The following is a 17566-nucleotide window of genomic DNA, read 5'->3' on the forward strand; positions in this document are numbered from 1 at the left end:
TCAATTACTTTTCCATTTTTGTTTTGAAAAGCCTGTCCTACCGATAACCTGCATTATGAAATCATTTCTGTCATCATATCAATCACGTCTTCTCAAAGGGAGTTTGTTCCACAACTTTGGGGCCAACACAGCAACGGCACGGTCGCCCGCCCTTAACTGTGTTAGACCGTGGAGGCTCCATGTACAACTGGGAGATTGGTCTAAATAAAAGTTCCACAATATTGGCAGGAGAAATGACGGTTTACAGACTTCTGAACACAAACAATAAGAATCTTAAATGAGTGGCTGCATTTTTGGATGTGGTGCAGACGTTTGAGGGTCACATCAGTGAGTCCACCTTAAAGGAGAACTTTAGTTTTTTCCAACCAAGGTTCATGTTTTAGGTTGTTATTAGAGAAACTAAAAGGTGAGTCTTAATTTTCTTTCATTTGCTGCTTTCTTTATTTTTAGGGATTTTAGCTCTTTTTGACAGGGGGGCGGGGGCATTCGAGCATGGGGCTAAATATGTATTTTTTTTACCAAATTTGATGGTGATTTATTTATTATTTACTATAGTCCTAATAAACCCCAGGAAATTACATCTGGCCACAGAAGATCACATGATCTACTGAATGTGAAGGTAGCCTATACTGGGGGAAGGCTTATACTGTGTGTATAGGCTGAATATGTCAGTTTGTCACATTCAATAGATCCTGTGATCTTTTGTGGCCAGATGTAATTTCCAGGGGTTTATTAGGACTATAGTAAATAATAAATAAAAAAACCGCCATAATATTTTGTAAAAAAATACATATTTAGCCCCCGCCCCCCTGTCAAAAACTGCTAAAATCGCAAAAACGAAAGAAAGCAGCAAATGAAAGAATTAACACTCATCTTTTACTTTCTCTAATAACAACCTAAAACATGAACCTTGGTTGAAAAAAACTAAAGTTGTCCTTTAAGGACGTTGCAGTAGTCCAGCTGTGAGAAGATTAGCGACTTTAAGCAACGACGGCTCCGGCAACCGGAAATGGATCGATACATAAACCTGCTCTCCGTCACAGCCCTTTCTACTACGGCAGAACCTACACTTACACGCAGCTTGACTGTTTTACACGCTTAACCCGCATTTTAATCAACCGCCTTTCACTGCCGAGATTGTTGTATTACCTTTAGAGCATACGCTGAATTATTTGGGCTTTTAATCCGTGAAAATCGAGCGAAAAAAGCTTCCCCCGTTTGTTATGAACGACCGCACCACCCGCCATCTTGGTACACCCGGAAGACGCAGCACAGGAGCCTCCTCCATGAGGCGTTGAACCCCATTCGTTTGCATTGGCCTCAATTTCCCAGAAGCCCTAGCAGCCCACAGCATGTGACGATTTCCGGTTTCGTCATCAAAACAAATGCATCTAGTCTCTTTCTCCGCAGCGAAGACGGATTTTCTTTTTATTTATTACATTACGGCGGATTAAACACATAAAACAAAAGGCGGGTCTGTCGTGTATGGCAGCGACAGTAACCTGGAGTAATCCATTCCTGGCACGGAAACTGTTTTTAAAATGGTTTTAGAATAGCACAGATTGCTCCAGCACCTCCTCCCTCTTTCCGCTGCTGATCATGTCGCATGTAAGAATTAAGCAATATCGGCAAGTTAGCCGACACGCGGCGGGGTGTTTTAAAAAAAATAAATAATAATGTGTTTATGTTTGACACATGCTGCATGGACGCGTCACCATGGCAACCAATGTTGCCGTCGCCGGAGGCTGTTTGCTTAACGATTTTGGGCGTCATAGCCGCCATACTTCCGCGTAGCGGAGCCGTCCTGACAACGAGTGTAGTACTTTCATCCGACGGAGCATTGGTCCGAACGACAACCTACCTCCTCCCTCACCCTAACCCTAACCTCCCCCGGGGCAGACACCTAAACCTAACCGCAACCCTCTCCCGACCCGCAGCGCACCTCAGAGCATTGCTCCTTCGGAGCAATGCTCTGTCGGATGATAGTATGCCTCGCCCTGACAACAGTCGTTGCCTAAAGTCCCTAATAATACCTGTCTCTTTGCAACGGTGTTGTTCCACCATGAGGCTCCGTGCCTGCAGGCCCTCTGTGTGTTTACATGACCAGGTTCTTATGCCGTGTCTACTCTGTGTACAGCATCTAGTCTTTATTTATATGCCTGTGTACAGTACAGCATCTAGTCTGTATTTATATGCCGCTGCCTGCCTGTCTTGTAAAAGAGGGTTTTAATCTTGGTGGCTTAAGTAAAGGTTTGAAAATAACCTCTCTCTCTCTCTCTCTCTCTGTGATTTGCAATCTGCACTGACTGACTTACCGCCTGTCTTGGTTTTCCTGTTTCTAACTTACTACACTGACTGACTTATGCCTTCCACCTCTCTTCCCCCTCTCTCTCTCTCTTTCTCTCTCGCTCGCTCGGGTCCCTCCCTCCCTCCCTCCCCCCCCTCTCTCTCTCTCTTTCTCTCTCTCTCGCTCGGGTCCCTCCCTCCCCCCCCCCCCCCCTCTCTCTCTCTCTATCTCACTCTCTCTCTCTCTCTCTCTCTCTCTCTCTCTCTCTCTCCCCCACTCCATTGACGAACCACACTGTTAATGTTTATAGGAAAGAGTCTCTGGGAGCATATAATAATATGGTAGAGCCATGGGACTGGTTTACAGTTACACATGCACGCACGTACAGTATGCACGTACACACACACACACACACACACACACACACACACACACACACACACACACACACACACACACACACACACACACACACACACACACACACACACACACAGCCTTGCTCCGGGGGTCCAGAGGAGTTAAGGCATTGGAACACATCCAGGGCAGTCTGCTAACTGGTCCTCTTGGGAGGGGGAACAGAGGGGGGGGAACAGAGTGTGACCGGGTGAAAGAGTGATAGAGTGTTCGGGGGGGGGGGAGAAGAGTTTAAGTGTGAGGGTGTGGGGAGAGAGAGAGAGAGAGAGAGAGAGAGAGAGAGAGAGATATGGCTAAGCGTTCGGATGAAGAGAGGCAGGAAGGAGTGAGAGAGAGAGGGGCACAGAGTGAGTGAGAGAGTGTGTGTCTGTGTGTGCGAGAACGAGAAAGGAGAAAAGTGTGTGTGAGAGAGAGAGAGCTATAATGAGATAGAGTGTGTGTGTGGGTGTGCACGTGTGGGTGTGTGCGTATGTGTGCGCATGCGAGAGAGAGAGAGTCCTAGAGTTTGTGTGCAACAGAGTATCAGTGCAGACAGTTGCACAGTTTGCAGGCAGGCGGGCGGTGTGTGGTGTGTGTGTGGTGTGTGTGCGTGGTGTGTGTGTGTGTGTGGTGTAGATTCCTCCTTGGCTCCGACGCTGTGCTCATGACATGCAGGACTAGGAGCCGGGGACACGGGACCAGCCGGAGATACGCTGCAGGTCCTCACCGGACCACCCCGAGACACAGGTAGGACGGGACCACAAAGTCTCACACACTTTGCTTTGAGTGATTCTGAGTTTATCCCATGCAGAAGATAACGGGAGTCATCGTCGTCATCATGTCTACAGCATGAATATGAACAGCGCTCATCAGCCAAAGTGTCTCTCTCTCTCTCTGTTCTCATGTTTGTGGAGCTTATCGCTTACTGTAGCAGGATTTAGGAGATTGGAGTCTCGTTAGGATTATGAAGTGGGTCCGTGTAGAAGCTGACCGGAACGGATGACACAATGATTTAAAACTGTTTGTGTATTTGTGTTCTCTTGTAGTTGGTCCCTTATGTTGTGTTGTCTGTTTTTGATGGCATTGTAGAGGATTGATTTTCAGCAGCACTAGGTTAGACACATGGGCTCTGGTTTAGCACCAATGGAATGAATGACGGACGGTACATGCTTAACGAGACACGGTTTGTAATAAGTGTCTAAAAGTTACTTCAATATGATCGTTCAAATGAGAATGTTGTATTGAGGAAAATAACAAAATCTTGGGATGTTTGTTTTAGTTTTCCTCGGTTTTAACGCTATCCTGCAGAATGCATCGTAAACGTGTGGTCGGCTCCGTGCCAGACAGACCAACACATATCCTGTCCTGACAACACAAAGGCGTAAAGTCACCGACCGGCATGACGGCGCACACACACACACACACACACACACACACACACACACACACACACACACACACACACACCATGCAGCGATTACATAAACGCTCAGACAGATAGCCCAACCGAGTTCCAAAAACGCGTGCTTGCATAACGGCCAACAATCACCCGCTCGGAACTATTTCTGCTGCGCTGTGTGCTGAATCATTTATAAGCCAACTGTGTGCAAACTCTGAACGGAGTCCAGACAACCTTTGGCTTCTGTTAATTCATGGCATTCTGCTCATTCTGCAAGAAGTGCTGAAGTGCTGAAGCGTTGCTTCTCTCTCGTTGGAGTCACGTTGGGTTTTCGAGGGACGTTCTTTGAAGATAATCTTCAGTTGTAGATGTCGCTCTCGTGCAGTTGTTTACTGTACTTATAAGTACAGTATGTGTTTGGAGTCTTTTTTTCTTTCTTTTCTTTTTCAAGCTCATGACTTTTACTCTATATTGTACTTTTGAAATCATTACATTTCTATAGGAAGGGACTCTTGGGAACACAAACATAAGCTCTGCTTAAAATATAGTGCAACATAAGTATTAAAAAATACAATGTAGCCTACATAATTTGTGCTTCTTTAATACTTATTCAAGGATTTACTTTTGTCCACCTTACTATCCACTGCTAATTCTATAGACGGATCCTTTGTGGATTTTCTTACATAACAGCGACAGTGGCGGTCGCTTGTACAGTACGTAGCTCAATTAAAAGCCACTGACATTGCCATGTTTAGGATTGCAGTTCTTAACCCATTCTGACCTGGGATCAGATTCATACGAGGTTTTCCACTGGACACACACTGGGTCTGATGAACCCATTCTGACCTGAGATCAGATTCTAAAAATGTCAGTCGTTCTTCGATTTTTCAAAAAATAGCAGACCTACAAGCTCGTATCGCGCCACTCGGTGGCGCGATATGAGCTTGTAGATCTGCTATTTTTCAATAGCTAAAGCATAACATGATGCTGACACCAAAATGGGTGCCCGTTCAGAATGGATTAAGAGATAAAGGCATGTATATACAACCACTGGTACTGTAATGTAACGTAATGCACTCTGGCTTACATCAGCCACGTAATTGCATCTATTAATAACAGAGCTCTGTTATGCTCCGTGAGAACGAGAGAGATGGTGGAGTGATGCATGTGAGTAGGGCTGGGCGATATGACAAAATCTCATATCACGATATAGAATTTATTTTATCACGATAACGATATACTCACGATATAGCATATTTTTTACGATACCTATTTTTTTATCTAAAAGAATTGATTTTTGTTCAGGTCGAGTACTTTACTGTACTTGGGCTGTACTGTACTGTACTGTACTGTACTGTACTGTACTGTACTGTACTGTACTGTACTGTACTGTACTGTACTGTACTGTACAAGCTCTCCTCCCTGGCCTCTGTCTGTGTTAGGCTGCACAACAGTGACACTTGGTGGTGACAATAGTTATGCTATTTCCGTGCTCGGATACAGGGACAGGGACACACATAGCTGTCTATAATGGTTGCACCACTCAAAAAACAATTAAATTCACATTATCCAGTCTACTTATATGAATATAATACTGATGCCCTTCCCATGCACAGACAGGCCCAAAGCAAGTACAAAAATATTACAAAATAAAATGTATATAATAATAATTAGAGGCTGAACTCAATTGTTCAGCCTCTGTAGACATTTTTAAAGCACAGCTCAAGACCCACTTCTACAACATTGCTTTTAATTGATCTTTTATTTTTTGTTATTCATGTCCTCACTGTATTGCATCACTGCTTGTTTTTTAATGTCGTTGCCTTGCTTTTCTTTTTTTCTCCATTGTTCTGTAAAGCACTTTGAGCTGCATTTCATGTCATGAAAGGTGCTATACAAATAAAGTTTTATTAGTATTATTAATAATAATTATTATTATGACAATTAAAAAGAAAAAAGAAAGAAATAAGACGTTGCCATTCAGACACAGTACAGGCCTGTGTCTGCATTAAATTGGCTTAAGGAAAAAATAAATATCTCATGTCACAGTTTGTCACTACAGTTGTTTCAGTTCATTTAAGCTCTGTATAGGGAATCAACATGTTCTGTTGTAGTTATAGTTTAGTTTGTTAAAGACGTTGGGCAGCTTAACGATGTTTAATTGACTACAGGCGATAGAGTGAGAGAGAGTGAGAGAGAACGCGATCTTGTCGTCAACTCTCCATGCCCACAGCTGTGCGTATAATGGGAGTCTGGGACGAGTGGGGCTTTTTCTTTTCCTTTTTTTTTGATGATCACAACAAAGTCAGCGTCTTGTGCTGTTGTTGTAAGCTGTTGCTGAATTAAGGACTTTTCAAATGGAATAATTTATTTGGAACAATAAAACAAGACAGACACGCGTGACGCAGCAGGAGGACTGCACAGGTAAGAGGAACGTCTTCGTCTTGGAAGAAGTTTGCAGTGCACCCGACGACGGACAAGCTTATTGTTCAACTGTGTAAAACATGCGTGGCTCACGCAATTTATCAATTTGACCCAACATGAAACCTGCATTTATAACAGTGAATGACCGGTTACTTTAGGGCGCGTTCGGAAATAGCGCACTAGGCGCACTGTGCAATGCAAACTGATAGATGAGTTCGCTCCGGTGTGGTATTTCCGAACGTGCCCCTTACACCGCTCTGAATCTCGTCAGCCATCATCATCATCTCCCTCTTTTAGGTGCAAGCACCACCTCGGCTTGTGTTGTGGTCGTGTTGGCCTTAGAGTATATAATAGAGAAGACATCCGAAAGGTGTTGGCTCACTGTTTTCAGTGCGCGCGCCGCGCGGTGGGCTGCTGGGCATGCCGTATATAAGCGCTGTGACGTAAAATACTGCCGTAAAGCGAAACGGCGATATAAGCGATATAGCTTTTTTTTCGTGATAGACATTTTCTATCGAAAATACGATATATATCGTCATATCGCCCAGCCCTACATGTGAGAACGAGAGAGATGGTGGAGTGATACATGTGAGGTGAGAACGAGAGAGATGGTGGAGTGATACATGTGAGGTGAGAATGAGAGAGATGGTGGAGTGATACATGTGAGGTGAGAACGAGAGAGATGCTGGAGTGATACATGTGAGGTGAGAACGAGAGAGATGGTGGAGTGATACATGTGAGGTGAGAACGAGAGAGATGGTGGAGTGATACATGTGAGGTGAGAACGAGAGAGATGGTGGAGTGATACATGTGAGGTGAGAACGAGAGAGATGGTGGAGTGATACATGTGAGAACGAGAGAGATGGTGGAGTGATACATGTGAGAACGAGAGAGATGGTGGAGTGATACATGTTAGAACGAGAGAGATGGTGGAGTGATACATGTGAGAACGAGAGAGATGGTGGAGTGATACATGTTAGAACGAGAGAGATGGTGGAGTGATACATGTGAGAACGAGAGAGATGGTGGAGTGATACATGTGAGAACGAGAGAGATGGTGGAGTGATACATGTGAGAACGAGAGAGATGGTGGAGTGATACATGTGAGGTGAGAATGAGAGAGATGGTTGGAGTGATGCATGTGAGGTGAGAATGAGAGAGATGGTGGAGTGATACATGTGAGGTGAGAATGAGAGAGATGGTGGAGTGATGCATGTGAGGTGAGGCAGAATAGAGAGAGATGGTGGAGTGATACATGTGAGGTGAGAACGAGAGAGATGGTGGAGTGATGCATGTGAGGTGAGAATGAGAGAGATGGTTGGAGTGATGCATGTGAGGTGAGAATGAGAGAGATGGTGGAGTGATACATGTGAGGTGAGAATGAGAGAGATGGTGGAGTGATACATGTGAGGTGAGAATGAGAGAGATGGTGGAGTGATGCATGTGAGGTGAGAATGAGAGAGATGGTGGAGTGATACATGTGAGGTGAGAATGAGAGAGATGGTGGAGTGATACATGTGAGGTGAGAATGAGAGAGATGGTGGAGTGATACATGTGAGGTGAGAATGAGAGAGATGGTGGAGTGATGCATGTGAGGTGAGAACGAGAGAGATGGTGGAGTGATACATGTGAGGTGAGAACGAGAGAGATGGTGGAGTGATACATGTGAGGTGAGAATGAGAGAGATGGTTGGAGTGATGCATGTGAGGTGAGAATGAGAGAGATGGTTGGAGTGATGCATGTGAGGTGAGAATGAGAGAGATGGTTGGAGTGATGCATGTGAGGTGAGAATGAGAGAGATGGTTGGAGTGATGCATGTGAGGTGTGAAGAGTGATTTGTTTGTCAGGAGGTTCCGTCAGACGAGGCTCCTGTTGGGCCAAAGTCAGAGGCTATAGTGGTATAGATCACTGGAGAAAGGAGATGTAAGGGGGGTTAAAGGTGCAGATGTGTCTGGCGCCAGTCCACCCCAATCAACATGGATAGCCGACAGCTTGATGGGGGAACGTGTGTGTGTGTGTGTGTGTGTGTGTGCGTGTGCGTGTGCGTGTGCGTGTGTGTGTGTGTGTGCGTGTGCATGTGCGTGCGTGTGTGCGTGTGTGTCAGAGAAAGAGAGTTCTGGTAAACATCCCCTGACAGGACATTTAAACCCATAGTGATGGCGGTCAAAGATACAATGGAACAGAACAGAACAGCTGACCACAGTATCATTACATAAAAAAAGAGCCCGGAATGAACCGAACAGAATAACAAATATAAACAGGATAAAAAAAAACAGTTTTAGGACTTACTGTACATGTAGACCAGGCGTCGGTCTACTCGGAAACAATGCAAACTAGAAAAAGTGCCCTTCTGGGCACAGGTCTCCACCAGGATAGGAATGTAGGACATTGCAGCTTGCCTTCATCTGGTGGTTGGATAAAAGGGCAACAAAAGTAAAAAAAATCTGTAGGTGTACTGTGCAAAAACTTGTTTTGCACAAAGCGGCCTCCTGGTGGCACTATAACAGGCCGTTCTGGAAATGTTGGGGCAGAGGTTCATCGTTGGCATCCAGGGAGTGTGTGTGCAAAATTTGGGTTAACGGTGCCGGAGATTAGCTGCTCACGGACACACGGACGGGCGGACGGAGTGCAAAACATACTCTCCCCCCATGCCTTCGGCCTGGTGGAGACAATCAGTTTTGCAATACCCCTTTTACCCGCAAAGCGTGTACATGTACAGAGTACCCGTTGGACCCATTGGCTGTACTGTATACCCTTTGAAGCCCGTATATGGAGTTCCATGTCAGGCATATTTGTGAGCGATTTGTGCTTTTCAGACAACCTGTGTTGTCTGAAAGCTGTGTTCAGACCAGGGGGGCAGTCAGACAGATATTTCGTGAAGCCTCTTTTGAAATTGGGACTTCCTGAAAGTTCATATAATGGCCTGTTGTGGCGCTGGACTGGACCCAAAAAGCCCCATAGCTCCATAGAGGCCCATGTATTTTGGCCCAACTTCACCTAGACTGTATTACCTTAATAAACATGGTCATGAATACTTTCTGCTTCCAGTCACTAGTTTAAAGTCTCATTTCTAATGTCATAATATTCTTTTTGGAAAATTATGGTCCCATTTATAAAATAAATGACCATAAAGTCGCGCATGTTCTGAGGGGCGTGGCTACCGTTACAGTCTATGATCGGGATCCCCCTCCCACTCGAGTCAAAATAAAAACCAACGGAGAAGAAGGGGGGAAGTCCCGCCTCGTTGTCTGGGCCAGCCAATGGCCAACTGGACCAGAACGGATCAAGAAAGATGGTGACGGCCCAGGCCGTAGCGTAACGGTCTGGGCACCGGACTGGTAATCCAGTCGCAGTGTGCCGCGGGTTCGACTCCCGGACCCGACACGGCCTTTACTGCATGTCATCCCCCCATCTCTCTCCCGTTTCCTGTCAGCCTACTGTCTGTCCCTTCAAAAAAATCAATAAAAGGCGTAAGCCGCAAAAAAATATCTTAAAAAAAAAAAAAAAGAAAGATGGCGACTTAGAGTGCATTAGAGTGCAAGGAATTTCAGGCTTCATTTTACGTTCATGTTAGACCCGGGGAACGCTTTGTCCATATTTTTTACAGTCTATGGTTCAGACACAAGTCAGGTGTCAGACACAAGGCAAGCCCAGTAAGGGCATATGTTGACCCCGCCCGCTCACCTTCGCCCCAACCCCTCCTGGTGCAGAGGCCATCTTGGAAACTAAACACAATCTTAACAATGGGAGATGCCAGTGCATTATCCCATTCTGACCTGAGATCAGATTCATACGAGGTTTTCCACTGGACACACACTGGTCTGATTAACCCATTCTGACCTGAGATCAGATTCTAAAAAATGTCAGTCGTTCTTCGATTTTTCAAAAATGGCAGACCTACAAGCTCGTATCGCGCCACTCGGTGGCGCGATATGAGCTTGTAGATCTGCTATTTTTAAATAGCTAAAGCACGACATGATGCCGACACCAAAATGGGTGCCCGGTCAGAATGGGTTAATTGATTGTTTCTGCAGGGTCAAATAGGTCTACATCTATCCTAAGATAGCATCTTAAATAAATGTTGTGAAAATGTGTTGTGACTTTGATTGAAACGTTTTAATACAAATAGTTCCAATCAATGGCATCTAAATGTAAGGTTGTCTAAATATGCTAATATCGCATATAACCGCTGGATCCGGTTCCAGATCCAAATCCTAGTAGTTGGTCTCTGGGGAGCCGCTGGGTGGACCCGAGGCCAGGGGACCGGTTGAGTGGACCTGATGAATGCAGGGTGGCCTACACTGTACTGCCTGCATGTGAGCGCATGGAGGAAAGCTAGGCTCTGCTCAAGGGCGAATACGCCGCCAAGCGCCTACGCATGCATGCACACACACACACACACACACACGCACACACACACACACACACACACACACACACACTGGTTTCTGCACCAGCACATGCATTTATATAACCATGATGTACACACACACATGTATGGAAACATCACCATGTGTCTCCTTATTGTCTGTTCTGGCATGGCACTCTCAATCCGAGTAGATGATAAGCAGATCTTTGTGTAAAACACACACACACACACACACACACACACACACACACACACACACACACACACATGTACACACACACATGTACACATAAACAGACACGCGCATGTGCTGCACGACTCATTTCCAGATTGCTCATCTTTGTTCTTCACTTCCAGTCGACTGCTTCCAATTAAGCTCTCAGGAACATAACCCATTCTGACCGGGCACCCATTTTGGTGTCAGCATCATGTCATGCTTTAGCTATTTAAAAATAGCAGATCTACAAGCTCATATCGCGCCACCGAGTGGCGCGATACGAGCTTGTAGGTCTGCTAATCTTTGAAAAAAATCGAAGAACGACTGACATTTTTTTAATCTGATCTCAGGTCAGAATGGGTTAATCAGACCAGTGTGTGTCCAGTGGAAACCTCGTATGAATCTGATCTCGGGTCAGAATGGGTTAAAGGAGCCCCCCCCCAACCCCCCTCTCTCTCTCTCCACATGGTGTCATCCCCGGATGGACGCACATGTCTTCTATCTCTGTCCATCAGTCATGTCTTTCACACTGAACCATAACATACGATGGATGGATGGAAACCATTGGGGTAATTTCCCAACCAGCCTGAATACTGTGCCTGTTCTTCCTCTTTTATCTGTCTGCTCAGTGTCTCTCTCTCTCTCTCTCTCTCTCTCTCTCTCTCTCTCTCTCTCTCTCTCTCTCATTTCATGGTTGTTTGGACAGAGAAGACTCTCTCTCTGCTGTGTGTGTGTGTGTGTGTGCGTGTGTGTGTGTGTGTGTGTGCGTGCGTGCGTGCCACTGTGTGCATGTTGGAGTCCTGTCTGGGTTCCATGGCCTTCATTACTGAGCCTGATTAGAACTGAATGAACACACGCATGTGCGCAAGTGGTTGTGTGTGTGGGTGGGTGGGTGTGGTCATGCATTCAGCCATTTACACTTTGACCACGCACTGGTCCTAATGCCACCACCACACTGGTCCTAATGCCACCACCACACTGGTCCTAATGCCACCACCACACTGGTCCTAATGCCACCACCACACTGGTCCTAATGCCACCACCACACTGGTCCTAATGCCACCACCACACTGGTCCTAATGCCACCACCACACTGGTCCTAATGCCACCACCACACTGGTCCTAATGCCACCACCACACTGGTCCTAATGCCACCACCACACTGGTCCTAATGCCACCACCACACTGGTCCTAATGCCACCACCACACTGGTCCTAATGCCACCACCACACTGGTCCTAATGCCACCACCACACTGGTCCTAATGCCACCACCACACTGGTCCTAATGCCACCACCACACTGGTCCTAATGCCACCACCACACTGGTCCTAATGCCACCACCACACTGGTCCTAATGCCACCACCACACTGGTCCTAATGCCACCACCACACTGGTCCTAATGCCACCACCACACTGGTCCTAATGCCACCACCACACTGGTCCTAATGCCACCACCACACTGGTCCTAATGCCACCACCACACTGGTCCTAATGCCACCACCACACTGGTCCTAATGCCACCACCACACTGGTCCTAATGCCACCACCACACTGGTCCTAATGCCACCACCACACTGGTCCTAATGCCACCACCACACTGGTCCTAATGCCACCACCACACTGGTCCTAATGCCACCACCACACTGGTCCTAATGCCACCACCACACTGGTCCTAATGCCACCACCACACTGGTCCTAATGCCACCACCACACTGGTCCTAATGCCACCACCACACTGGTCCTAATGCCGCCACCACCACACTGGTCCTAATGCCACCACCACACTGGTCCTAATGCCACCACCACACTGGTCCTAATGCCACCACCACACTGGTCCTAATGCCACCACCACACTGGTCCTAATGCCACCGCCACACTGGTCCTAATGCCACCACCACACTGGTCCTAATGCCACCACCACACTGGTCCTAATGCCACCACCACACTGGTCCTAATGCCACCACCACACTGGTCCTAATGCCACCACCACACTGGTCCTAATGCCACCACCACACTGGTCCTAATGCCACCACCACACTGGTCCTAATGCCACCACCACACTGGTCCTAATGCCACCACCACACTGGTCCTAATGCCACCACCACACTGGTCCTAATGCCACCACCACACTGGTCCTAATGCCACCACCACACTGGTCCTAATGCCACCACCACACTGGTCCTAATGCCACCACCACACTGGTCCTAATGCCACCACCACACTGGTCCTAATGCCACCACCACACTGGTCCTAATGCCACCACCACACTGGTCCTAATGCCACCACCACACTGGTCCTAATGCCACCACCACACTGGTCCTAATGCCACCACCACACTGGTCCTAATGCCACCACCACACTGGTCCTAATGCCACCACCACACTGGTCCTAATGCCACCACCACACTGGTCCTAATGCCACCACCACACTGGTCCTAATGCCACCACCACACTGGTCCTAATGCCACCACCACACTGGTCCTAATGCCACCACCACACTGGTCCTAATGCCACCGCCACACTGGTCCTAATGCCACCGCCACACTGGTCCTAATGCCACCACCACACTGGTCCTAATGCCACCACCACACTGGTCCTAATGCCACCACCACACTGGTCCTAATGCCACCACCACACTGGTCCTAATGCCACCACCACACTGGTCCTAATGCCACCACCACACTGGTCCTAATGCCACCACCACACTGGTCCTAATGCCACCACCACACTGGTCCTAATGCCACCACCACACTGGTCCTAATGCCACCACCACACTGGTCCTAATGCCACCACCACACTGGTCCTAATGCCACCACCACACTGGTCCTAATGCCACCACCACACTGGTCCTAATGCCACCACCACACTGGTCCTAATGCCACCACCACACTGGTCCTAATGCCACCACCACACTGGTCCTAATGCCACCACCACACTGGTCCTAATGCCACCACCACACTGGTCCTAATGCCACCACCACACTGGTCCTAATGCCACCACCACACTGGTCCTAATGCCACCACCACACTGGTCCTAATGCCACCACCACACTGGTCCTAATGCCACCACCACACTGGTCCTAATGCCACCACCACACTGGTCCTAATGCCACCACCACACTGGTCCTAATGCCACCACCACACTGGTCCTAATGCCACCACCACACTGGTCCTAATGCCACCACCACACTGGTCCTAATGCCACCGCCACACTGGTCCTAATGCCACCACCACACTGGTCCTAATGCCACCGCCACACTGGTCCTAATGCCACCACCACACTGGTCCTAATGCCACCACCACACTGGTCCTAATGCCACCGCCACACTGGTCCTAATGCCACCACCACGCTGCTGCCAACATGTCCTGTCTGACTAACTGCTCTTTACTCCGTTTACTGCTGCCAAGATGTCCTGTCTGACAACTGCTCTTTCCATTGCCTTGTAGCGCTCACACACCCACACACACACACGGTCGCACACACACACACACACACGGTCGCACACACACACACACACACACACACACACACACACACACACACACACACACACACACACACACACTAGCCTGCATATAGGAAATGGTATCATACTGTATGTAAGTATGTAAGTAACATGTGTCATTTTGTGTTGTTAATCCTTTACTTACAGTACACAAAGTGATTCAGTGTGGGCTATAAGTATGTTGGAAGTCTATATAATGTATTTCACATTCACACACCGACAGCGGAGGAAACCATGCAAGGCATCATTGGCTCCCATTTTTTCAGTTCTTTGGTATTTCCTGGCCGGGCCGGGGACTGAAACCCCCGACCTCCCCCAATCTCAGGGCGTATACAATAATACATCACTCTTATAACCACTAAGGCCACTCAGCTGCATGATCGTGAGCTTGTAGATCAGCTATTATTCAGGCAATTCATTACACTGCAAGTGCAGCATGTGATGTCATCTGATTGTTTTCGTTGTGAATATAATACAGTGAGTTCTGCGTATACTGTATCATACTGTACATGTGCTCTTGTGTGGTCCTTTCTAAGCGGTGGGAAGAGTGTGATACAGTAACAGAGCTGCTGGGGTTATGGGGGCTGGTTTTCCCACGGTGGTCCCTCGCTGCTAAAAATGTACTGTATGCAGGCCTGTAGTGTAAATTATACATTTCACTGGTCAAACAGGCTGTCGATCACCAGCGCTCACTGTCTCCACAGACTACTGTTGACACTGAAATCACGCGTGGTTTTATGTTGGCCGTGCGTCTTCTTTTATCTCTGCTTCTGTCACTTTCTTTTACCTCAGTGGAGTCTAGACTCTCTAGAGGCAATAGGAGTAACACTAATAAATGAATGTATTACTAGGAAAGGAACATAGGAAAGCATAAAGCATCTTCAGGGAGGCCAATGCCAAAACAACTAAGGAAAAGTCCCACCCTATACCTGAATAGGAAGTTAGGAACAGAACGAAACTACGCAAACAAAAAGTGGTGCGGCCAGTCTGTTTGCTGTGTGAGTGTACGTACGGTACGCTGTCACTCCTTTTTCACTCTTTGGGCTGTATTTTGCGTGTCTTAAGTACCAGGTCTTATTACCTAACTTGAGTAAACTAAAGACCTGGAGGCGTGATCAATGCTCTTTGGCCACTCAGAATAGCCAAATGGCATTGATCACGCCTCCAGGTCTTTAGTTTACTCAAGTTAGACGGCACTATAATTGCACTGTATATAGTCATAGCACGCCATAGTACATATGTTTAGCATAGTAGTATATATATATAGTTTATATATATAGTCTCATAATATAGATATTCCACTGTTACTTTCTTAGCTTACGCATGTTTTATGATAAATGCTTTTTTGTGATGTATTCCCATGCTTTTGTTCTTGCTTATTGTAAGTCGCTCTGGATTAAGAGCGTCTGCTAAATGCCTAAATTGTAAATTGTAAATTGTAAGTTAGGGAATAAGACCTGGTACTTGACACGCAAAATACAGCCCTTTGTCTCCACCAGGCAGAAGGTATGGTATGGGGGAGAGTATATGTTTGTCTCCACCAGGCAGAAGGTATGGGGGAGAGTATATGTTTGTCTCCACCAGGCAGAAGGTATGGGGGAGAGTATATGTTTGTCTCCACCAGGCAGAAGGCATGGGGGAGAGTATATGTTTGTCTCCACCAGGCAGAAGGCATGGTATGGGGGAGAGTATATGTTTGTCTCCACCAGGCAGAAGGTATGGGGGAGAGTATATGTTTGTCTCCACCAGGCAGAAGGCATGGTATGAGGGAGAGTATATGTTTGTCTCCACCAGGCAGAAGGTATGGGGGAGAGTATATGTTTGTCTTCACCAGGCAGAAGGTATGAGGGAGAGTATATGTTTGTCTCCACCAGGCAGAAGGCATGAGGGAGAGTATATGTTTGTCTCCACCAGGCAGAAGGCATGGTATGGGGGAGAGTATATGTTTGTCTCCGCCAGGCAGAAGGTATGAGGGAGAGTATATGTTTGTCTCCACCAGGCAGAAGGCATGGTATGGGGGAGAGTATATGTTTGTCTCCTCCAGGCAGAAGGCATGGTATGAGGGAGAGTATATGTTTGTCTCCACCAGGCAGAAGGTATGGGGGAGAGTATATGTTTGTCTCCACCAGGCAGAAGGTATGGGGGAGAGTATATGTGTGTCTCCACCAGGCAGAAGGTATGGGGGAGAGTATATGTTTGTCTCCACCAGGCAGAAGGCATGGTATGGGGGAGAGTATATGTTTGTCTCCACCAGGCAGAAGGCATGGTATGGGGGAGAGTATATGTTTGTCTCCACCAGGCAGAAGGCATGGTATGGGGCAGAGTATACTCTGTGTGTCCGTGTGCCTGTCCATCTGTGTACAGCTCCGGCACCGTTGGCCCGGAACGATGACAAACTTTGTTTTCAAATTTGTACATAATAACTGCACCGATCTGCATGAAACTTTTGCATGCACACTCCCTAGACCTAGACCTAGAGGCCCAGGAAAAACCTTAGACCTGCATTTCTCACATTTCACACTTTTATATAGCGCCATCAGGAGGCTGACTTTTGTAAAACAATTTTTTTAAATATATTATTACTACTCCAGATTCTGTCCAAAAATCCCACAAATCTGTACACATAGTCATGTGATCAAGACGGATCTGTCCGGTATTTCATATTCCATCCTAATTGGCTACAATTGATGATATGCATACGGCTGCCAACTTCCCATTGACGGCCCATTCATCCAAACAGAAAAGTCCTATTTAATTGTATTAAATAACTCACCAACATTGCATAGGAATAGGAAATAGGAAAATGTTGAATTATCGTCTTACTACCTGCAAAGTGTTTGTTCCTGTTGGAAGCACTCGTTATCAGTAAAGAAACCTCCTGCTGCCTCCTGCAGTATGTGAACATTCTAAACGGGTGGTGCACATGGGCTGTTGAGTGATAGTCAACGAGCACTTCCAAACTCCAGCA

The 17566-nt window shown here is 46.9% G+C and overlaps 1 protein-coding gene across 1 annotated transcript in view; it reads left to right on the plus strand.

Moving 5' to 3' along the window:
- Window positions 1-3157: 3157 nt before the first annotated feature.
- The window catches only part of lrrc17 (leucine rich repeat containing 17), an 86982-nt gene continuing 72573 nt past the window's right edge, over window positions 3158-17566 (plus strand). Inside the window, exons 1-2 of the mRNA XM_083794503.1 lie at window positions 3158-3289; window positions 3320-3430. The gene's annotated coding sequence lies outside the window, so the exon portion shown is untranslated. The remainder of the gene's footprint in view (window positions 3290-3319; window positions 3431-17566) is intronic.

The sequence above is a fragment of the Protomyctophum parallelum genome (assembly GCF_964188405.1).
Source record: "Protomyctophum parallelum genome assembly, chromosome: 22".
In the NCBI taxonomy this organism is placed as follows: domain Eukaryota; kingdom Metazoa; phylum Chordata; class Actinopteri; order Myctophiformes; family Myctophidae; genus Protomyctophum; species Protomyctophum parallelum.